The sequence below is a fragment of the Temnothorax longispinosus genome, chromosome 3 (assembly GCF_030848805.1).
Source record: "Temnothorax longispinosus isolate EJ_2023e chromosome 3, Tlon_JGU_v1, whole genome shotgun sequence".
Classification (NCBI taxonomy): domain Eukaryota; kingdom Metazoa; phylum Arthropoda; class Insecta; order Hymenoptera; family Formicidae; genus Temnothorax; species Temnothorax longispinosus.
In genome coordinates, this window is record NC_092360.1 from 11170874 (window position 1) to 11196115 (window position 25242).

Below are 25242 nucleotides of genomic sequence, written 5' to 3' on the forward strand. Positions count from 1 at the left end.
AAAGGTTAAAACCGATACGATGGATATTTAAGTTTTTAAGTCGCTATAGATGTATATAGGAATCTGTATGTGTAACAATAGTAACGCTGCAATCGGCGTAAAATAGACTTTTCCGTATCTGTAACGTCAAAAATTGAACTCGTCGAAAATGTACTTTCTTTTTAGTTTCGCGCGCTAATGTTATTACCTACACAAAGTCTCTCGCACAATATGACGGATGATATGTTGACTTTTCTCTACAATTTGTTTCAATATGAAGCAAAGTAGTAGGTACTACAATTTGTCCGTTATTTAAGATATCGTTATTTAATATATCATAAAGACAGCTCTGAAGTGAACGAGTAGAAAGATATATAAGTATGACGATGCTTTTAGGTTTCTCGTAAAAAAAGAAATCATAAATGTCACGTTGCATGCACGATATAATAATTTCTTAACGACTTCGAGTCTTAAGATATTAGATAATATATTAAAACGAATTTAAAGTGTTAAAATAACCATCAATAATATTCACGGGGCAAAAGAATTAAGGGGGAAGGTTAATTAGCGAAAAAATCCGCAAGCATAGCGTGACTTTTCTGGGGCGCTGTAAACGAAAAACGCGGATTCGCGTGCTCAAGTTGGATTTAATGTTACAGAAGAGTAAATTAGAGAATACGTTGAATTACCTCGAGTATTCGCGTCACGAAAAGTCAAGTCGTTGCTCGCATCTTGTACACTGGCCGTGATGAAACACTCCGTATATATATGTTTAATTAGAATTAAGAGCTCTGCGACAGCTGTTCTAGCAAATTGAAACAACAGATTAAAATTTTGCGCTATTAATTCCGCGGTCGTTATTTTCACGATGATCGATGTGAATGTAATGAGGCAATATAATCCTATTTTGCCAGGTTAAAATTTTAGGAGGATTCGTGATCAAAATGTGAATGTTGCCGTCGAAAACAATGCGTAAACCAAAGTAATTATTCACGTGAAATAGAGTATACAAATTTATTTACAGAAGCACGTTTTATCGGATAAGAAAAATTGCTTTATAATTTTGTTGTTTTGCTTGCTAAATTTTACTTTATTCCGCTTACGTACATGCGTGCAAATAAATATATTTTCTTGACGGGAACACTATAAATTAACATTGTCGAGTAAAATACGCGAACCAAAATGCCAAAGAGGGATACTTAGGTATGTTAAAGCCTTTACTACCGAATAATCTCGAAATAGCATCCCACAGCTAAAATGAAGACAAATATATAGTTGCACACACGATGGCGATGGGATTATAACGCTAATTAGCATTGCTCTTAATACTGTGGTTTTATTATCATGTTATATGTTTGTTGCGAAGTTATAACTGTATCTAGTATGAAACTTTTCTAATAATTTCTTGATAACAAATCTTGGTACTTACTCATTGTACGGGCGTTCCAATTTTTTTCTACTTGAAAATACAGTCGATTATTAACTTATTTACACTATTTGTTGAAGTAATGTTGAGGTAATTAAATTTACTGTTTTATATACAATATATATATATATATATATATATATATATATATATATATATAGATTTTATGAATAAATAAATCTCTACTGTTATATAAATACAAATATTTGTTTTAGAAGTGGCGCCCATATAATGAGTAAGTACCCAAATCTTGTAATATCACCAACATGTGATTTGTTATTTGGAAGAATAATTCGACAGCGGGTAATAATCGGCGATCTCACGTACTGTTTTCTATTAGTTCTCAGTTTGAGTGACGCAACTGGCAACTCTTGATTCTTGTAAAGCCGTTTTTATACAATAGCACGTTTCGTGACTTGACGTCTGAACGATTTAACACTCATCTCGTTGCGCATTAACAACGTTTCTCGTCGTTCAGCCTCCCATCGTCCCGTCTAACCGCTGCGGAGCCATGAGGCTTGAAGTGTCTGCATAATTCATGGTCGATCTCATGGCAGTAACCTCTCGTCCATCATCTTCGGCTCGTCGGCCGTTTTCATGTTCATCGCGGCACACTTGCGAGGCGTCCTCGAGATAACGTCGTTGAAGGCAATCGTTCTTCCGTTTTTCTCAGCTTTTTCTTCACAAGATCAACGAAATCGATGTCGAATGCCGCGCGAGTCTCAATACTGAAGCAGTAACTTCAAAACGGAGTTTAGAAATTGACAAATGTGTATAACGATATTTAAAATAATTTTAAATAATTAGAATGAAACAAGTAATACGCTTTTTGAGCGTAAAAATCTCTCGTTTTGAAATTAAATTGATTCCAGGTGTCACAGCTTTTAAATTTAAGGAACGTTAATCGAATTCGTTTCTGAGGATGTGGAACTTGACATTTTCTTGTTTACAAATTTTTTTTAAATTTAATTTTGTTTGGTTTTTATAAATAACTTTTATATCTATAAGAGCAGTAACAAAACGTGTTCTGTCTTGTATCTCTCTTACGTATAATTTGACATTAGCTGTATACATAGTTCAATTGTCAGTTATAAAAATGAAGATCTGGTAATTTATTTCATAAAGTTTACTGAAAATTACTGTAAGCTATAATACTTCTCGAGTACAATGCTGGTGGGAGAGAATTATTAACATAAAAAATATCATATAACATAATCGGTTGAAACACACATTCAATAATATCCTTACGCATTAATTTACACACATGTTAGATTTTTTTATTTCAATTTAAATTCTCAGTAGATCGCGAACTTAGAAATTCTAAAGCTATTCTACTTATACGAGTATGATACCCGTATGATACGAGCTGAAGCAGTAAATGTATATCGGTTTTTCAAACTTTTTAAGTATGGAGAAGCTGCGTTGAAGTCCAGATATGTACGCTGAAAGTAGCATAAAGTCGTATAATAATAAATTCATAGCTTATCTTTTATCTACGTTCTTTTACGTTTTACGATTACGTGGATTGATTAATATTAATTGAGCCTCACATTCGCTTTCTTTTGTGAAACTATATCAAGCATTATTCAGCTTAAAGAATAATTGTTAAAATACTTTTTTATATTTTGTTATATTCACTGTTTCTCTCTCTCAAACACGAGTAAATGGTTAAAAAGCGACATTAATTTTGAAGCAATAAAATATTCTGTTATAATATTTTCAATAAATATGATCACACACGCATACATACAACATTTTTTGAAGATTTATGTAAATTAAAAAAAAAACCCTAAAAATATTTTTACTACAATATTTTGAAAATACAAGAGAATTTTTGGTGGTGTTCTCGATAGTTTCAGAAGTATATTTCATAGTCACGCTTTTTTCGAATATCAATTAAAATAAAATTTAATTGAATAAAAAGTGATTTGTTTTTTATAACATATAAATTTCTGCTTTTAACTATCTAAAAATTATTTAAAAATTTTAAAATTATTGATCGCGATGTTTTGTTGTTGCTGACAATTCGCGAATCGCTTTTTCGCAAGACATGTTCCGTGAGATCGAATTGGCGATAAATTTGTGCTGATATCGACTCCACCGGTTAAGTACTCATAGAGCTCGTATGCATAAATACATCTTTGTAGCATATGGGAGCAAATAGTACAAACGACGAAATCTTCATACAGATCAGGTACCACGGGGACGAAGCGTCTATCCTTGTTCAACTGACCCGCCGCGCTGGATCGAAAGCAATTTGAATAATTCGTTTCGTGGCTGGCTCACCGGTAACTTCTTAAAAAGACTTTCGATAGCCCCGTAAATCGCTCCACAACGGTCGTTACGGTAAAGTACCCGATCGGTACGGAATTCCCCTTTGTGCCTGCTTAAACGATTTTTATTACATAGGGACGGCTTTGTCGCACAAGAGACTTTAGAACTACGTGAACTATTAAGGCATTTTCTACACATAGTTTCGTTACTTGCTCGCTATCCCGCTAATACAAGTTTGCTATTTTCTATAATCTATATAATGTAGAAAACGAGATAAATAAGTAAAATACATATATAAAATAAATTAAATGACACGTGGTGATTTTTATAAAATATTTTATCTAACAATAAGTCACACAGTTTTGATGATATGAGTGTATTAAACTTTCCATGTTAATGAATACGATTTATATTTGATTCACGCGCATGTATATGTGTATGTGTGTGTAAAATATATTTTTCTATGCTTTAAGACTATTCTTCGTTACTCTCTCAATATCTGCAAACTATTAGCAATACACTGTTAGAAATATCTTTCATTTTTTTCTGACGTATTTTTTTGTTTTATATATAATTAAAAACTCGTGCGTTTGCGTAAATATACTTGGTAGTGTTTCGCGCTCGCCTGTACTACCGTGTCTCTTGATTTTAAAATTAAAAATTAATTTTAGATTTATTAACAACAGTGTGCATAAAAGCAATTTTTTAGTACACCATTTTTGCATAGATACATTATATTAGGAATTTTTAAACTATTTGCAAATAGTGACCTCTTATAAATGATCTCTTTACGTCAACTTTATTAACATTTTTGTGACATGCTCTCTTTTTCATGCTCTTTTAATTTGCGAATTATAAAACTTTGTTAATCGACGATTGGCATCCATACAAACGGAATTAAGTATAACTGTAAATCTCTTCTTATTCTTTTGTAAAATAACAGTTTTCTAAGTTGGACGTGTTACAAATTGAATGTCTTGAAGACTTCCGTTTTCGTGCTTCACTATTCGATACCGATGTAATCGCGTGATACAAAAATTGCGAGCCACGATATTCGATGACCGCATCGCTGGACTAATAACGGAATGAAGGTAAAATCTCTCGCGCAACCTTGGCTCGCCAATTCGACTTCTATCGTATCTAGATGGATCTTGGCTCGTATCGAACTATATGGCAGTTACCCTTGACATTCTAGCGCTAGTCGTTTCTAACTGGATCGCCATCATTGGACGTGATTGGATGTATCATAAGTCAACGATTTTGAATAATTCATGCATCTTATCGAATGCGACAAGAATAAGAGTTACAAAGCGTATGATGTCGATGATGCGACACGCAATTTTAAACAGTACCATTTTGTTTTTGAATAATAAGTAGGCTGCAGATTAAAGTACTTTTTATTTGTTTGTAGTAGTTTACAATTTTGTGCATAAAATAATAGTTACAGACGTCACAATAATATTCTAGTCTAGAAAATTTACAAAATATAAGAGATTTATCTTTAACATCGTATCTTTAATATCTGATTTTAACATCATGACATATCTGATATTACACATCACGAGTAATACAAACAATAATCGAAATAAATTCAAGAAATTTACATATAATTTATAATTTGCAACATTTGTTTAAATCGTAACTTTAGAATAGAGGATAAGAAAGGAGGTCGAGCAAGCTACGTGGATTTTTCAAAAGTGTTGACTACCACTTGTTAATTTAATTAATTTGCGATCATATTTTTACGCACTCGATACATAGCAACGTCAAACGAAACAATTTTTATCCTCGTTTTTCGAGGCGAGCCATTTCAAAGGATCGATACCGGAGCATCTAGCACGACAGGAGGATTTAGTGCGGCCTTGAGCTATTGATCCTAGCCACATTGTACGTGGATCTTTTCTTACGATTTACTTGGGGGCATTACACGTGCGAACGGCCCCGGCCGGTCCGTATTGAGAACTCGCTTTAATCACATTCAGTGCAATCATGGTATCAACGCATTACGACACGTAGCTATTGTATCATGATCGGATAATGACGATCGATTAATCATAATAACGCTCATTTCACGCGACGTCCGTTATTCAAACAAGATTATTCCCCTCGCAAGTCTGTATATACTCAAAGTGACGTGCGTTTTCACGCACGTCATGTATCTCGAGACGTAATACGGAGATCAGTAGTTCTCAAGTCAATTGGTTGTCTACAATCTAGGCTTCCATCTCGACAGAGTTTCGATACTTTGCTTTATCTCGTAGCCTCTGACAAACGTTGCTTAGATGAAAAGGTTACAAAGGTCTTACAAATAAGATGGATGAGTTTTATTATTATCAAAGACGTCACGACTGTTCTAATATTATTGGACTTTAATGTGTAGACAGACAAGTATATGGATATAAATTTCCGTTGATGATTTATTTACGATTCGTAGTAATCTAATAAAAGAAGTTAAATATAGCGTGGTTCTGCGAGGAAAAAAATTAGTATCTAACGTTATATATCGAATCAAGAAAGGGGAGAAAGGAGATGAAAACCAGAAGAAAATTACATCTGTCGAAACAATAATTTGTCATACACAAGACTATATTGTTTAGGATATAGTGTATATGGTTTGAAATACAAACCGAATAAAACCGAAGATTCATGGGAAAGAATGATTAATGGCCGTAAAAGATCGGGACATAGCAAATAAAATATCTGCCGGAGTCCTTCCCCGGAGACGGTAAATCCCACTACGCGGCCTCTCAAGAATCCACCTGACGGCGAAGTCCTAAAGCGAAATATATAAGACCTGATGGTTAAAGGCGACGTAACGATCGGCGCATGACTCGGTCGTAAACAATAAAACGCGGAAAATTCTCTTCGCCAAAGTCTCCTCCGACGACGTGCAATGATCGTCGATTACTTCCTCCGGTCGTCGCGAAGCCGAGCTTCACGATCCTACGACACGTAGTTACATTTGAAAAGTCCGGATAAACCAGATGGAGAAGAGGCTGCATTCGAGCGGTAGCGAGATTTAATACGAGAGTCTGGGCGCTCCCGATCGAGCTGAAATAATTTGCTGAGTCGGATGAGTTTGAGAAGATGAGCTCGGCGACGAATGTCTTCGTCGATGAAGGACAATGGTGGTGTGTGCAACTGGATCAGACTTCCAGATGGCTCGTAATCGCGTCGCGACAATTGCGAGAACGATCGCGAAAGGGAACTTCGAGCGTCTTTCGTCACATTTTCATTCCGCGAAACTGCATCGAGCAACCTATTGCCGTACGTGCTCGCGATTACGAGTCTCGTTATAATAGTCCGACTGATTTAACCTTGTTCTCCTCGAGATCGTACGCGAGAGACAACACGCGAATATTGTATATATAAATGTCATACGACGCGGTTTCCATCTCTCGCGTTCCAGATCACCGTCTTCGGTGTTTTCGATGTCACAGCACGTATCGACGTTAGCAACGCGAATTGAATGCTAAATATACTTGCCACGGTGTATCTGTTACGCAATACCGCTGGAATTAATGGACGTGCGGTGACTTCAATTACGGTACTTGTCCGACTTGATTGATGGCACGCAATTGAGTATACACTTACTTCAGTAAAGTGTATTATAGTCACGGAATGTTGGTCTTTATAGAATGAACACGTTTAGTTTAGAAAGTTACAAATACCGCAGAGCGAGCTAATTAGGTAATCAGGATTACGATCACGCTTCCTTATACCAAGAAATATTTAATAACCAAAGTTAAAAGTTTGAAGATGAGCTCGGAAGGTTGCGGAATTTCTATATCTATTTCCTATTTTCTCGTTTGAATCTTGTAAGTTACGTTTTAACGTAAGATAATTTTATTGACGTAATTATGGCTAAAATATTCTCGAATTATTTAATAATTACGTTTAATAATTATGCAGCATTATTAAAAATCCCGACGTGTTACATTATTTTTTATGCGACAAAATAAGACTAATTAAGGTATAAACATGTAAAAAATTGCTATTAAAAGCGAACCTTTAACTTTAAATCGATCTAGCAAATTCATTCAGTTGATTTCAAGATGCTAATGTTTGAAAAAATAAGTTAATAAGCAAAAATCATCGAGCTAACAATAAGACCGAAGAAGTTTCCCAATATAAAGTTATTTGTTGTATTTTTCTTTATTTCGGAATTGCTGCGGGGAATTCCAGCCATTTAAAAAAAAAAAGATTATACGTTTCTACTATAACATGGCTTAGATTCAATATTCATGTTTGTGTTTCGATAATGGCCGCGGCTTGTATATTTTCCTTCTCGGAAAGCGCGCGCATATTTGGAAAATCTTTTCATAATGTGACGAAATAATGCGGCCGCGTTAAAATTAACCGAAGTGGAGTCACTCAAAATGCGATACGGCGAAAATAAACGAGATTATAAATGCGAGCGCGACACCCACCCGGCAGCTCAATAAAATAAAATTTTATCGTCGATGTCGATCTAACAATAAATGTTATAGCTTTTGATGCCTGCTGGCCTTTCTTGACATTTGGTAGTGACGAGTTATTTCTCGGCGTCGTAAAACGGCATGCACGCGCCCTTGCAGGGAAAAATTCAATTTCTGTTCAAGTAATATAGTCTATACATTTGAATACACACGTTTTCTTTCGTTTCTCTCCCCGAAGTTTACTCCTCAGCTTCGAGCGCCTCAGTAACATTTTTTTTACGTTTTGAAGAACAGGCGATCTACTAAAATAGATTCGTTAATTCAATAATAATCGGTATTGTCTTTTACGAAAACGTTACATTTATTATATCAAATTAGAAATATTTGAAAAAACATTTAAACATTGAAGATATTTAAAATAGTATATAGTAAATTATTAATGTTTGGTGGATATAAATGTAAGAGTATATATTATAAAGAATGAGTATAAGACATGAATATAGTCTGAGAATTAATTATAAGACTTGTTAGTATAAATAGAATAATTAAATAATAAATTGAGGGATGATAGATTGAAGCAAATGGTAGCACAAACTGCTGTATATAGAAAGAGAAAAGTTTCATTTATGAAGATAAATAACGGAGTTAATTTTAATTAGAAGTTATAACGTGATTCTTATATTGTTGTTGGTTTCTATATTTACTTTCTTTCCATGCAATAGGATTTATTTTCTTTTCGCGTTTTCTGATTTCTATAAAACTGAGCGAACTTGCAATTAAATCTAAATATTTATCTCCGTGATTCTTGCGAATTATTTAGAAAATGAAAAATCTTTTATTTAAAAGTGAAAATACATAGCCATAAATTGAATTATTTGCGTTTTTTCCGATAGTTCTTTGTTCTTTATTAATAATGTGGTGAATTTTAAAGCTTTGTCGCATTAACAATAAATTAGAGTAATAATTTTAATTTATTTTAATTAATTTATTAATTAATAATTAAAAATTCATCGAGGTTACATCCGATTAATTTTTTACGCCCTACAATCATATGAATGTGCAAATTTTAATTTTATGCTTGCTAAACGAAAGTGCGCAGTTTTTTCGGAGATTACTATTGCACAAAATAAAAAGAAAGAGACAAAGAACGCTGACAAAGCTTTCGCTTTATACATCTCGAAACCTCTTGCGTTGCTGATAGAACGTACTTTCGAGAGAACAGACTTGCAGAATCTACAATGTGCGAGCATGTTTGCAACGCATTTTGATTCTTCTCTTCGACCATCCAATTATCGATCGTGCGGATACGATAGCGAACTATCGTGAGAATAGTCACTACCAGTGAGAATAGTCGCTTAGTAAAAGGAGTACTCGTTACGGGCAACTACAATACAGATCGTAATTGGAAATAGTCGTTGGGCTCTTGTGACGCGTTACGACTCTGGACGTTCGTGCAACTTCTATTTATCCATTGAAATCGATAGGATAAAGAGTCGTAAAATTCGCGAAGAGCCAATATGAGCCAATATTCTATAGGTACTTTCGCAGACGAGGCAAGAGTAGAGAGGAGAAAAAGGGATGAAAAGAGATTAATCTATACGTTTAATAAATAATTAAGAGAGATTTGAGGTCATGGGTATACGCCTACATCAAAGGATATGTTGAAAGAAATAATACGGGAAAACTTGAGCGGGGTTCCTTTCGTCTGTAAACGAAAGCTATAGACAAGTAAAAACACGAGTACGACATGAATTTCTAATAATAAACCCTGAGCGCAATAAACCCTGAGTGCAATAAACCCTGGATGCAATAAATCCTCTTAAAAGGACTTTATAGATCAATTTTAATGGCACTTAACAATTTTAGATCATGTGAACCGACGTGTTCCTTTCCTTCCTCCACGGTTAGATTAATGATGTATTATATCCGGGCGCTAATTCGGTATGACAATATTATAAATTCTGAAATTCATATCCGAGTCTTCACTACACATTTTTATAGAAGTGTATTTTGTAGAAATCTGTTTAAAATGTTTATTTGAAAATTTAATGAAATATGGAAAATGATATAATGATATACAATCGCATTGAGATAAAGTGCGTATTTTCTCTAAAATATTACATTGCAAAGCCAAGTGTGTAATTTTGACACATTTAAGTGTGTAAAATCGTGTAGTCACTTTTTACGCATTTGTACGCGCGTTATTTTTTTTTAAATGTAACAATTACACACTTGGCTACATACACTGCAAAGCGAAGTGTGACTTTTTACACATTTCAAAAAAAAAAAAAAATAACACGCTCACAAATGCGTAAAATAAGTGACTACACGATTTTACACACTTAAATATGTAAAAATTACACATTTGGCTTTGCAGTGTAGTAGTGTATTTATATATTTATTGTATTTAGCATTGTATATTTTTAAGGCCTTCACAAAATTTACACATTATAAATCTTTATCGTAGACTTTCCAGTTCGTTTTACGTGAATAAATCCCAGCTCGAATATCCACATCCTAGCTGTTCTTTTACATTCGCCACGCTTCTTTAATATCTATAGACGCTATGAATACGTCACATTTGGGAACGTATGCAATTTGATACTATGTATTATGCAACGCATGCGATTTGCTGTCTATATCGAAATATCTATGCGCGTAAACTAATCTCCGTGATTGATACGGACTTGGAGATATATCCGTATATACAAAGACTATTACGGTGTGTAAAGGATAAAAAGTTCGGCGAATTTCCTCCGAGACCTAGTTTCGACTGATTCTCCTCGTCTCTTTGAGACGCTATTCGCGTCATTCTCCTCATTCTGAAAAACGGCTCGCAAACTTGATGGAACCGCGGTGCCAACGCCGTAAAATACGCTGAAGAAACCTTAACGATGAAGAAGCGATTGAACGGCTCTCCCGAGACGTAAAAACAAGTTGGCAACAACTCGAAAATAGAATAAATGCTGTCTGTGCTTTATATATGTTATATAAATTCTTTAAAATATTCTTCCAGCGGTTTTTTATATCAGATAGATACACAACATTATCTTACGTGATTTAGTCATCTTACATTTTACAATAATGGAAAAACCGTTTTTTAAATATTAATTATATTTAAATTTATTGTAGTGTATAGTATAATAGCCGACTGTTATTCTTTTATTCCTTAATTTTTCATTCAATCAGGTAAACGATAAAATCAGTAAATAATATTCGAATATTAGCATATGACTCTATTGAAAATCGGATCGATTTTCGCGGATTTTTTAGATGAAAAATGCCTCGACGCATTCTCGTCGGCACGACATTTCAACAGCTAGAAAGCCGGTTGGAATTTGGAATCCAGCTGTCGCGTGTGGATCCATTTCAATTCTGAATCTATTAGGATTTACAGGAGAAAGATGCTGTCGGCTCGAGTCGATAATTTTTTCATTCTCGTACTGAGCGGCCAATGAGCGTACTTCATTACCTGTACAAATTCGTCCTCCGAGTCTCGCACGAATAATCATCTCTCCGTCTCTCGCCGAAATCATAGTTAATTATGCCATGCGGGTTCCGTCCATTTCATTATTTGATTCGCGTATCGCGTGTCTCTAAACAGGCGGAGCACATGATCAACATTATATTCGCGCACGAATGGTCGATCGATGCAACGCAGCTCCTATGGAGACAGTAGAGTATTCAGCACAGACTACTATGAACAATTGACGTGCTTATCATTGTTATTCAGGGAAACTCTGCTTCTGATTGAAAACTGACACGATTTTGAATGACCATTTAGCAATCTTTGCGATAAGCAAAAACCAATGCTTCGGGAGAAACATTTTGAAAATTCTAATATCTTATTTGGAAGAAATATTAATTGAGGAAGACAAAATATACGTTTGTATATTTTAGATAAAGATCATTTTAAGGCGTTCTCTCTTGACTCCTACTGATATCAGTATTTACCCTTCGTATTTGTTTTGTAATCCATCGATGCCGACTGCACGCGAAATGTTTTATGCATTTTCCCGCGAACGAATCGTATGACGGTCGGGAGTATCGGGATATACTCTGCCGGAATACCGTTTTATCGTATGCAAACGTCGAAACCTTGGGATGAGAGCTGGGCAGATGGGTTACATGAGGAATTGAAAAGCGTGGAGGGATGTACGCAAATACCGGCAAACTTGGTATCGTGGTCATGTTGACACGTTCATCAGATGGCCGAAGTCGGGGCGATTGGACGAACTACTGAAAGGATTTCATGGTTCCGGGTGAGATGGAGGTACTTAGTGCCCGATTTTCAAGTGTCAAAACAGACCGCGAATCCTCTTATTGATCAATTCTCTTGCAAGGTTTAATACTTTTTTGTAAGAGATTAATCTCTTCCCCTTCTGTTCTCTCTCTCTTTCTCTACTCTTACAGATTGATGAGAAAGATTTCAATAAGAGTTTTGGAAGAATTTAATAAAGCAAAAGGAAGAATATTTTAGTTCATACCTAATGGAAATATGCTCGGATATATTACACATACAAATATGCGTTGAAAAAATGCACATTATCTTGCATTTTTATTCTTTCTTCCCTTTTAATCATTAAAAATGTCGTTTATTTTTGAAAAGTTAAATTTGAAAAATATTAAAGAGAATATTTCTTTTAAAATTACGGATCTTTTAAAGGTCGGATAATATTATTTTATAATTGAAAGATGTTATAATTGTCTCTGCGAATTAACGAGAGCGAGAGAATCTATTTTTAATTTGTTTTTGTACAATGAAACTCATATGCTTGTTTAATGAAAAACAATTGCAGTTTATTTTCTTCATAGGTAGTGAGGATTTTTTCAATTATATCGTTATTATTTCCAGCATTATTTATAGCATGATCTCAATTGAATAACATCATTATATTTTCTGCATTATATACAGTGACTCACGAAACTGATCAAATGTACTACACAACAATGATCTATAATTAATTAATTTAAAAAAGGCACTTGATGAAAACAATCTTTTAATATCGACATAACATATAAATAAATAAATATCTACGATCATGCTACAGCAGATATCTTTGTTTATGAATTTTTAAAAGAAATTCGTAACAATTAATGATATGATTTGATCGGTTTTCTGAGTCACTGTATTTCTCTAATATTTTCTAAATTTTATATTTAAATTAATATTTTTATTAAATACATCAAAATGCACGATGACACAAGAGTCGCGGAATAGAAATGTGAAGTTTTCCGTTATTACAATCACGAGCAATTAAAAGTTATAAAAACTTTTTCAACCAGGAAGTCGTACTCGTATTCTCTGTCACCGTGCACTGTGTATGACCGTTCACTATAATTCCTACACAAAAGTCATTGAAACCTTCAAAGGCCGACTCTAAATCGCGAGGTAAAAATGAACGATAATACCATCGCGGTTGATATATATAGTTCTAGATGACAAAAGAAGAAGCAGAATTTATACCATAAAAAGAGAATTTCTCTTGGAAGTTTAATTTTATGTACGAACGTTTTGGGCGTTGCGGAAATTGCCAAAAATTAATTACCTCACATTACCGTTTAAAATTTCGATTTTGCATCTGTTTTTGTTTATTTTATATTCCAATAACTCACTGTGTGTGTGTGTGTGCGCAATGCGTTAAAACAGGTATCAAATTGTCGATTTGTTTTCCGCCATATATTTGTTTGTTATTGGCCACGTACGCGGAAGTTTTGCGTCCGGTCTGGCAAATTATAGGCTCAATATTGAATCAGTCGAATAACAAAATAGAGCAACACAAATCTTTATTAAAAGGACACACACACACACACACACACATAAATCCCCTGTATTTTGAAATTCTATTTTATTCGCGTGAATTGCGCGCTCGGCGATTTCGCACGTACGCAAGTTAAATCAGCCTCAAGAATACCACGACGGGAGCTTTATTTCCGTCGACGAGAAGCGTCGTTTCACTTATATTCTTAAGTAAGAAATTAGTTACGCAGATTAGCCATATTATAGCGGTGTATTTTGAAAGTCCTTATGCTTTTAAATATACAGGCTGCGTACACGAGTTGTCGAGGTTTTCTGCTGGTAGTGTGCCAGCTGCAGTCTTGCAATTTAGAAAAGTTTGAACTTTCTGATGTTCGTGGAATATATTCGTGTAACATCCTTTTTGCCGTGTCCATGCACGCGCAACTCGCGCATGCCATGCTACCAGGCGAGAAATTGTCTCTCACAAACCTGCTATCTGTTCGGAAAAGTTTCGCTAATCGTTTACGGTCTTACGTAACTTGCAATATTCGTCGATTTTGTCCGGCAAACATTCTCCGATACTCTCTTCTATAAGCACGAGAGAAGAATGGAATTTCCTTTTATAATGTATATTTGTCTTCAAAAGAAGTATTACATTAACAATTGTCCTTTTCCTCTGCTTCCTATTATCCGTTTTATTCTGCGAAAACATAAAGTGAATCTCAAAGTGGCGATTTGTATATTTATTTTATAAGTAGATAACGTTTGTAACAGGCTGACTCACTTTTAAGACTTCTCGGAGATGCAACTTTGCTTCGACGCAAAGAGAAGTAAAGTGCATTCGCCCATTTTATATTTAAGTTACATAATAGCTCGTTGCACGTCATATTCTTCTTCGTATGCGGTATATTATGTAAAGAGTTGTTGGACGTCTTTGAGCCTTGCTTTTTACATATTTCAACGCCATATTGTACAACGTCTTCAAAAATAAATTCATGAATGTGAATTACAATATTATGAAAATAATATTACAGAAAAGATATTTTAGATGCAAGCGGTAGCTCTATCTTAAATCTTTGAGTGTCTCGCATCACGTCGCGAGTATATGCAGTGATGCATATTGAAGTCGTTATTAAGTAGTCGCGAAACTATTTAATTTTAAACATGTTCACGCAATACACAAGTAAGTCGTGTATACGTTATAGAATCTACAATGTGTTGAATTTGAAATAAAGTAGCACAATAATATAATGTTAAAAACATTGCGCGCTTTATTAGGTACGTAACTCGCCGCTCCTTTTTAATTAAGCTGTTTCCCTTTATTTCACGCAAGCTAGACGTTACGCCATTAATTACGAAAGCCGTTTGCGCAATAATTAACAAGGTGTCATATATTACGGTTCTACATTAAAGTTCCGTAACGTTATATAATAGAGTGTGTTTACGCGCGCTCCGTGTGTTTTGTTGATAACATCGACCGTATTCTCTATTAGTTTCTACTATATGTGCGATACTCGATATTTCAGTTATGAAAGACATAACGAGGTACAAGCAGGTCTGATAAACTCAGGTACACATTTTCATGGTGTAATAATTGATTGAGCGCAAAATAGCGGAATATTCGATGTTACGTTGGCAAAGAGAACAAATATTTAGAAATAAAAAATTAGAAACGCTATTACAAAAGATATATATATATATATATATATATATATATATATATATTAACGTTTCAATTAGTGTATCATGTGTACACTTTATTTTGCTATGGAACGCAAATTGTCGCAAACAGAAACCTTGGTTATTTTATTGGGCGAATAAAATGCTGCCTTATTGTAGCAACAAATCATGTTTTTACGTTTTCCGAAGAGCGGTCTGTGTGTCTCAACACATGTCTCAACAACATTCTGGAACGCCGTTTAGATAGCGCTAATCATTCTTCCCCGAGCAATTGCAACATTGTAAACTCATTTGAATTGTTAATATAGGAATACCGTATTTGACATGTAAGTTGTAACGTTGTATCGTTAGCCGCGATCCTATTATCTATCGTCACGAATATATAGACGCGGTCGCAGTAGAAAATCCTAATCTATGGTCAGACACGCGCGACACGGAACGGCGTTATTCACGCGTGCGATCGGAGCACTGGCACACAGTACTGTTTATACGTATATTTTTATGTGTTTACGGCCTAGCGCGTACACTCCGCGTGACAGTTAAAACGTTTTATACACGTGTCCCGATTCTCCAGCATGCTATCGATCTCGTCGCCGCGGCTATATTGCTGCCTCGACAGGGGAAATACCTCGGGCCGGGAGATATTTCTAACGCGTTTGTAAAGCAGCCTGGGCTGCTTCACGAGTATCGCTTCACAACGAGTATCATGTCATCGGTCATCTGAAAAGCGTATACGTTTCGAGATCTGATTCCTCGATAGCGAAAAATCTACAATAATAATTTCAAAACCATCTGTTATCGTAGAGAAAATGTGACTCTCGTTCGTTTCAAAGCAAACATATATTTTTTTACTTAGAAAAATCTAAAGTTATACGTTTAGATAGCGGATATTTGAAAAATTAGCTGATATCATTTTTAAATGTTAATTTCAGTATAATCACATATGTTAAAGGATGCGTTGGAATTTTGTGCAATTTTCATTTTGGGAAGCATTATGTATATCGCCGCACGTGGAACTTATAGATAAAGACTTTGACTCGCGATGACGTCCACGATCAAGCGTAACAATTCGCAGCTAACTTTTGAACGGATCTGTCAATATAGACTCTTCGCCATTGCAAACCGGTTCTATTGCTGTATCGGTGAAACAGTGAAAATTTCTATAAACGTCGTATACCTACTTATCGATCGCTTAAAATTGACGTCAGCGTTCGTGTCTCAATTGTAAAATAATTATACAGATACAGATGCAGTTATGTGCATTTTCTGCAAATGTCGAGAATATTTAGATTTGCAGTTAAGACTTGTAACATTCACAGTTTCATAGTTTGCAGGAATGATGCTCCATTTGTTAACTAATTGACGCATTAATTTATGTCTTTATTTAATTTTCATATTTTGCTAATTAATGTCAATTGTAGCAAATAACGTATTTAGACGAATTTAAATTAATTATCATTGGTTTAATTAGCTGCATGCGTTGCATATTCTAAATCATGAAATGATTGAAATAATTTTCGCTGATGATAACCTAACAGATTCTCGATAATCACATTGTGTTTCAGGAATACGTTTTTATGCAACAAATTGCCATTTACAAATTTTCAATGCGCTGAATTAGTATTCCGTAATTAAATAAATTTTATGTGTTTAATCTCATATTTTCGAAAAAACAATAAGTTGTCAGTGTTAATCGCGGTCGCATCTAAATCATCATTCCGTGCTTGCTTTCCGTGCAAATAAATCGCGGAAAAAATACGGAGTATGATTTTGCAATAACGTGCATCTCGACGTATCTGTCGCAATGTCAAGACAGAATTTGTGTTATTGACAGGATATGATCGCTAGCTTTTAAAAACTAGGAGAGTTTGAAAATATTCAAATATGCTTGCGTTACAAATTTTGTCAACAATACTTATACTTTGAAGTTTGTAGCTGATAAATTAATTTTAAAAAATAATATAAGGAAAGACAGAAGAGAGAGAGAGAGAGAGAGAGAGAGAGAGAGAGAGAGAGAGAGAGGGGAGGGTGGAGAGAAGCACTTTTATTATTTTTTGCTTAATTGTGTTTTAAAAAATATCTTTGATATTGTATTATTTTTTTACTGATCTTATCTCTTAATAGTAAAGAAACCGTTTTCTAATTAAGGTTAATGCGAGGAAACAGCTTTTGTCTTTGCAGCGCGATTATTATGGCCCGGGATCGATTAATCTTGCACTGGGTATTATTGATAAAAATTACCGCGCGTTATAAAAATTAACGAGTCTTTTTATCTAATTGATCCATCGCTTTGCACTAATGACTAAGTATTGTTGCGCCGCAATTGCGCCTGTAGAAATAATGCTTCGCGATCGTCGTATAATTCGAGCTGCTTCAATTTTAAATTCAATGAAATACTTGGGGACTGAATAATGTCGCGTTATTACAGAACGAATACAATCGCCGGTGCAGTTATTCCGCCATTATGGAGATATATACGTCCTAGGTACATTGTTCTCTCAAATTATTATTTGAAATATTAATGAGCCAGTCGCGTTACGCGAATTCACCAGGGACACCTTACGCAAATTCCCGATTACCGATTACCATGTATATCATAAAGAATCAAAGGTTCCACCATTCGTTACAATCTAAAGGATCGCGATAGTTTTCGTCCTAAATTCAAATTTCTAATATTGCTTTAATAAATCAATCGCCTCTCCGAGTCATAATTTGTCGCATAAGAACGCCGCCTGTATATTTAGGGAAAAAATTATGTTATCCTTAAGAGAGAAAGAAAAATGAAGCATTTTAAAATACACATTCTGAATGTTATTAGTTATTTATCTAATAAATCATTAGATCTTTATTCATTTCACACATTAGGTCGTCTTCTAGCATTCTTCTTTTAAGTACACTTTTTATAAGAAGCCTAGGACAATTTTTAAATAACTCAGCACGAAGGAACAAAAATGATCCTACGCAATTGTCATGCAGATCGCGTATTGTCGATTCGTCTTATGGATAGGATCCATCTTCCCATAGAGATACTGAAGAATCACGTTAAGAGCGTCGGAAACGTGAGCTGTCGGAAACTTCCGTTCGAAAGTTTATGGCCGGGGACAAATAGAATATTAAAAAGTAGAATATAAGAGATAAAAAGAAGAAGTGACATCTTTATTATAGTACGTTTTCCTCAAGGATCTCTTTGATAAAAAGAGTATTGTCACTTTTCGCTAAAGATATATGAAGCCATATTGTTACTTTGATAATATTTCAAAACGAAGACTATATAATAATGTAATACGATAAAATATTAATTATAAAAAATAGATGCAAGAAAAGAAGGAAAAGAAAAAAATTACGATGAAGTCTATGTTTATCTGCAAAGGATATTGACAATATTGTTATCTGTTAGAAATAAAAAACATCTCTATAGTTACAGTTATAATAATTATGGAAAAATTTATTTATAGAAAAGTGTACTAGAATTTTATTAAATTGGTTACGTATCAATATCGTAACAAATTAAAATTAATTAATAAAAATTCATTAAAACTCTTTTTAAAATTGAGCTTTGTTGTTACATATTCAGAGCATCTTGCATTTATTCCTTATCTTTTTTTATATCCTAATCTTGACTCCACATCAAAAACTTGCGGCGAGAACATCGCAAGATTAATGCCTCCGCATGACGTATACGCGCGTATAGTGCCGGCAATTAGAATAGCAATTTTATTCTCGCTGGGGAATAGCACGCGCGAGGCCGCGTCGTTGGCGATTCGCGTCAATGTCCACCGAGGCACGACCCCTCAGTAATTTATAGCTGAAACGGAAGAATTGTAAATTGCGGTTGTAGTTGAAAATCCGCACGGCCATCACCGAAGCGCGATATCGGCCTGCAATTTGCGTCCTGCTGTGACCTGTCGTGTACTGGGTGTCCAGTTATATTGTGCCCTGGAGATTTTATATCTTCCGGTTAATTTTACTTGAAAAACTCATATGCATTTAATTTTCATTTCTGTTACGAGCCTTTGAAACATGAACTGAAAATGGCGTAATTGCTAGTTTAACTTTTCATAATACAGAGTAGGAAAATTGCGATACTATCATGATGTAGATAAATATAGCCGTAATTTATGTATATGCTTGTAGTTCTTTATTGAAATTGTGTTAGTCTTGACACTCTTTTAAAATGGGGTCGTCGTTAGAATACACGAAGATCTCTGAAAGTCGTTTTGCTCAATTTTTATGTTCGTAGACGTAAAAGCGTGATGTAAAATTGAAGAGCCCTGTTCTCTGGCGATAAATGTGGTTGTTTTATTGTCGTATCATATTACATGAATCGAACGCAATAAAAGGTTCGGTGGATCAGATGTTCAGTTTTGATACAAAATATAAAGTGAACATACGGACGGATAAAATAAATATGCGAGATGGAATATTTTAGCGGATTTTCTGTAAGGGGCGTTAAAAATGTTGCGCCGTTCTTCATGTTTTACTTTTGTACTTTTTCACGTTCCCTAGATGGAAAAAATTGTGCATTCAAGCTGAACGCGAACATCTTTCTTGAACATTAAAATATCTATGGTATTTTGCATAAAATAAATTACTACAATTCAGAGATTTAAAAAATATAAATATACTTGTAAATAATATATAAAAATATTTAAAATAAATAAGTTTTTTTTTATTTTTTTTATTTTTAAAAAATTGCGTTTTAAACAAAAAATTCTATAACAGAAAAACAGTACAAATTTGTTGATATATACATGATATTTTTAAGTCAAAAACACGAAGATTTCTAAACTGTCATAAAAACTGTCATGAAATTGTTAGGCACCCTATGTATCAATTTCATTACCAGTGCATTATAACTTGATAGCAGTCCGTAATTCATACCGTTGCGCGACCACATTATTTTTCCGAATAGACGAATTCCGAATTATCGATCCCAAGTTACACGGATAATAATTCATGATCTGTAGCAAGGCGATGCGATTCACCACCTGCCTCTGTATATTCATTAGGATTGGATTATATCATAGGTATATATCATTAGGATATCAATCTGCGTGATTTTATATTGCGTGTTGCTAGTATTTAATTTTGCATGCACATGTTTAATTGGATCATAATTTACCTCTAAAATGTAACAATCCGTCAATAGCACATTTTCAGTAATACCCTCTTACTTATCGTAGCTCTTTTTCAGAAAGAGAGATGCTGCCTTGGTCTTAAGTTGTGAAGAGGCCACAAAAACTTCTTTTACTCTATTACAAAAAATGTACGAACGGATAAACCATTAGTGAAGTACTTTAGAATTTTCAAAGAATTTTAATTAAAATTATTAAATATTATGTAAAGAGAATTTCGCGCGCGATTATGCGGCAGATTAATTTTTGTGGGATTTATGATGATTTTAATTAAAAGCAATCGCATCACACACAAAAAGTGTGTAGTAATAGTTGTGGCTACTTTTAATTAAAACTTGACAGGTATAATATATAGTAAAAGAAAGTTACATTCACTGGATAAAATATCATGCGAGTTCTCTTACATTATTATTATGGAAAACAGTTCTGAGGAAAAAACATTTTAAAATTCACTAGATAAAATATCATGTGAGTTCTCTTACATTATTATGGAAAACAGTTCTGACGAAAAACATTTTTATGGTCACTTTTACTACTTTATAAAACTAAAATGGAACATAAAGTTAAAAGCAAATATCAAATATTAGTAAATTTAGTATTTCAGTTTCATTAAGTGTAACTAATTGGATACATTATTTTATTACTTATAAACGTTTATTACATATAAAAGTTTATTTATATTAAATTCTTAACATTTTAATAATGTGAACTGTTTTATTATCTTTCATTCGCACACGAATAAATTCACATAATGCGTCAGTTCATCATAAAATAAAATTATAACATATGGTACGTTAAGAAATTAAAATTACACAAAATGAAGATAGAATTAAACGTCGAAAAATTAATTAACAATTGTGGGATTTATTTAGCTACTAGTTTATGAAGGTAAAAGTTATAGAATATATAAGGGTTGCTTGCATGCCTTACGTCATCGGAGCGACTTGTGTACTCGCCCGCGTACTCGTTGCAAACTGGAAACTTCATTCGCAACTTCAAAGGAGAAAATTGTTTCGTTTTACTTGAACGCAATCCGCGTACTCTGGTGCGGTAGCACTCGGTAGCGTGAGACTTTTTCGTTTATGTTGAGGCACTTTGATTTGCTTCTCGAAAGTTTGTTCGCGCTATTCCGCACCCATTTTGCTTCCTAATTCGCCCGCGCAGTCCGATAATGTGCACGGAGAGTAAATTTGCAGGGCAAATGTATCTTACTGATTAACGCTTTTGCGATAAGACAACCGCGTACCGATAGTACCAGCGTTATTATTTAGCGAGAAACAATACGGGGAATAGCTCTCTGGACTTGCGCTAAATGTATTATAAAGCATTTTTATTACAAAATCGTTTCGGTTAATATAATTGTAATTCGATTATATCAATATTCCTTTTATTGATTATATTAATATCCCTTTTATTTGATTCTATCAATATTCCTTTTATATCTTTTTTTAACAGATACGTGATGGTATACATATATGACCTATATCTTTTTCTAATTTATAGGTAATGACAAACAAAAAGTATTTCTTGAAATAAACTTCCGGAATGCAATTGGATAACAAAATATTTAAACCCATACGGACTTTTTTCTCAAAATTTTAATTCGATGCTTAATATTTTTTTAAATATTAAATTCAATATAAAGTATTAAAAAGATATAAATAATAGATATTTCCGAGAAAAAGATTTACTTTAAATTTGTCGAGAAATTCAGCATAAAATTAAAGTCAATTAAGGCCTTCAGTTTTAATTCGGCATTAAATTAAAGTCGAAGAATTTTTTATCATTTATTTCTCTTGAAAAATGTGTGTATGCGCTGTAAGGATATAGGGCCGATTCACCACCTCCGATTAATATAACTTGATCCTCCGATTAAACTCACTCTTCGTCTCTTTCCATTTCTACCAATGTAGATTAACTTTAATCGCGGTTTAATTTACTTTTTTCTTTTTCTAGTTTTTAAAATTAGAAAAAGATAAAAGGTAAGTTCAACCAAGATCAAAGTTAATCTGCATTAGAATAGTAGAAATAGATATAAAGGGGACAGTTAGAAAGAGATTATGAAGAGTGAGTTTAATCGGAGGATCAAGTTATTGGAAGACTGTGAAATCGACTCTAAAAGGCCGGTATTCATAGTCGGTTCTTATTTTAAATCCATTTTAAGTAATGTCTTAAGATGCCAATATACGGTTCTGTGATTGGTTCATAACATCTTAAGATCGTACTTAAAAAGGTCTTAAATATAAAGATTCGACTATGAATACCGGTCTAAGAGGGACAGTTAGAAAGAGATAAAGAGTGAGTTTAATCGGAGAATCAAGTTGATCAGAGACTGTGAAATTGGCCCATTAGACTCCGTTTATAAACATGTAATATTTCTGGTAATTATATATTATTTTACTATTATATTATTAGTTATTTTAGTTAATATTTCAGCTGGATATATTTGTAAACCATTCTCAATTTTAATTGATTATTAATAATAATAACATTTATAATCAAAATGTAAACGCGATAATAATAATGGAGGATAATATTTTTTAAAATGTAATTAATATTAATATCGGGATAATGCTTTGAAATTCCATCCAATCGCTACATTGGCAACGCATCCTAAAATAAAACTATTTTATATAATACCTATCATATAAAATTTTATTCGTCTTTTGACTATGAAAAGTGCATTTTTTTCGTTTACACGTAAAGTTGTAGACGCTTTGATAGTATTTTTTTGTTTCTCGCGAAAGAGAAATCGACTGCTTAGAAATAAACAAAATCTTACGTCCGATTTCATACGCAGACTTCACTGAGCTAATCAACTTGCGTGTCGCTCGCTACGGAAGCTTAGTTTTTTTAGGTCAACGGAGTGCGTGGTCAGGTCGCGTTTATCACCGGCTGCGACTCAATTCGTCTTCTTTAGACCGAAACTCGAGGATTATTAAAATTGCATGTACGTGTACACGGGCATGTGCAATCGCGTTGAGAATAATCAGGCAACGATGCAAAGTAATTTTGAGTAAACACTTCGGGCGAGAAAGCGAATTGATATAGCGCTTCATTATTTTGCTGGTCGGCCCAGCAGGGCATTCCATGAAACGCCCAAGCTTGCTTGATTAATCATCGTAGCGTATAACGTGCCACGCAAATATAACGAATGAGAATAGCGAAAGCACAACGAACACTGATGTGTACATTATCATGTCATCGTGTTATACTTGGCGATCATACATATTGCCATTTCCAGCTTATAACACTCTACACGAGAACGATATATATAGAGATAAAAAACTCGCATCTACCATTTTCTAAAAGTTGAAAATGGCTCTTACACGTGCAGACATTTCGGACGAATTTTATTGGCTTTTTTGTTTCACGAGTTTGAAATATGATTGATTTTGTGCTGAACGAAAGTACAGCAAGCTACAGTAAATGCAAGACTATAAATTATTCAAAAAGACTGCGAGGTACGCGACACGAGTTTTGCTTCTGTGATTGTATAATATGCATACGCGCATGCACCTTTGTGCTGTTCAGTAACGCAATCCGCGTGACAGAATTCACGGTTGCAACAGGATCGAGGCAGCACGTTGCTATCGCTTTAATATTCGAAGCTGCCCATGGCCCGTCACTCGGATTATTTGTCTTCCCTCCATTTTCGTGCTGGCGCACCATTGTGCACCATAACTATGTTAACGTTGTCCACGACACACGAGCGAAGCGCCCATTAGCTAACACCGCCGCGCCGCGATCTTGGCATTATATCGTCGTTTTCATTGTCTCCGTTCGGTCGGTCGTTTCGGTTCGCGAAAGGGCACCGCCATTAGAATGATAGTACATAAATTCACCGCTCATTATGCTGTTGTGCGCCCCTTAGTCCGCACATTGCTCACGTGCGCAATTAGGCTACTTAACTATGAACGGCATTAGCGAGATTTCCCGCACGCTCGACATCACAAGAGGTATGCACCGCAACCATTCACGGTTATGTACAGTTATGTATGATCTTTTGTGTCGCGAAAATAACAACAGATCGCTAAAACAGTCGATGCAGTGGTGAGATACCTATGTATTATTTTATGGGTATTAGCGATATTTTCTCGGTTTACTTTTGTATTACAATTATTATAAACTGAACAATTATTTAACAAAGTATCGCTGCTTGAATATCGCTTATTGTTACATTATTTAGTGATATTTTTTTTATAATAAAGCCGCTTGCACTTTTTTTATATTAAAAAGATTTCTAATTGTTATACTTTTTATTGGAAAAAAAAACCGGTGAATCACATTGCTCGACTATGTGCATAAAGTCGGATGGATTAGACGCTCATTTGTTGAAATCTTGAAGAATTGGTCCAGGATTAAATTTCACACTGTCGTCGTTAATAAAACAAAATCCGCAAAGTCTTTAAGGAGGACACATCGTTGAAACTCTCCTCGCCGTACTTTCCAGGGAAACGTACCCGTGGTATTGCCAGGAAATTTTAATGAAACTGCCCCACGGTACTTTTACTAGGCCAGAGGCTTCAGCGGCGCGCGTACAATAACGGCCTTCAGAAAGTTTTTGAGGGCGAGAAGCAATACTCCTAA

General features: G+C 34.4%; 2 protein-coding genes and 1 long non-coding RNA gene across 11 annotated transcripts in view; 2 read left to right on the plus strand and 1 right to left on the minus strand.

Annotated features, from left to right (window-relative positions):
* Nca (neurocalcin homolog) overlaps positions 1-25242 on the plus strand; it is a 159933-nt gene that overhangs the window by 78129 nt on the left and 56562 nt on the right. The window lies entirely within an intron of this gene.
* LOC139809641 (neuronal calcium sensor 2) overlaps positions 1-25242 on the plus strand; it is a 148287-nt gene that overhangs the window by 77443 nt on the left and 45602 nt on the right. The gene's annotated exons all lie outside the window — the stretch shown is intronic.
* On the minus strand, positions 12927-16156 carry LOC139810680 (uncharacterized). The gene is made up of 3 exons (XR_011731461.1): positions 15832-16156; positions 14622-14816; positions 12927-14537 (listed from the first exon to the last, which is right to left on the minus strand). It is a non-coding gene; the product is annotated as an uncharacterized lncRNA (long non-coding RNA).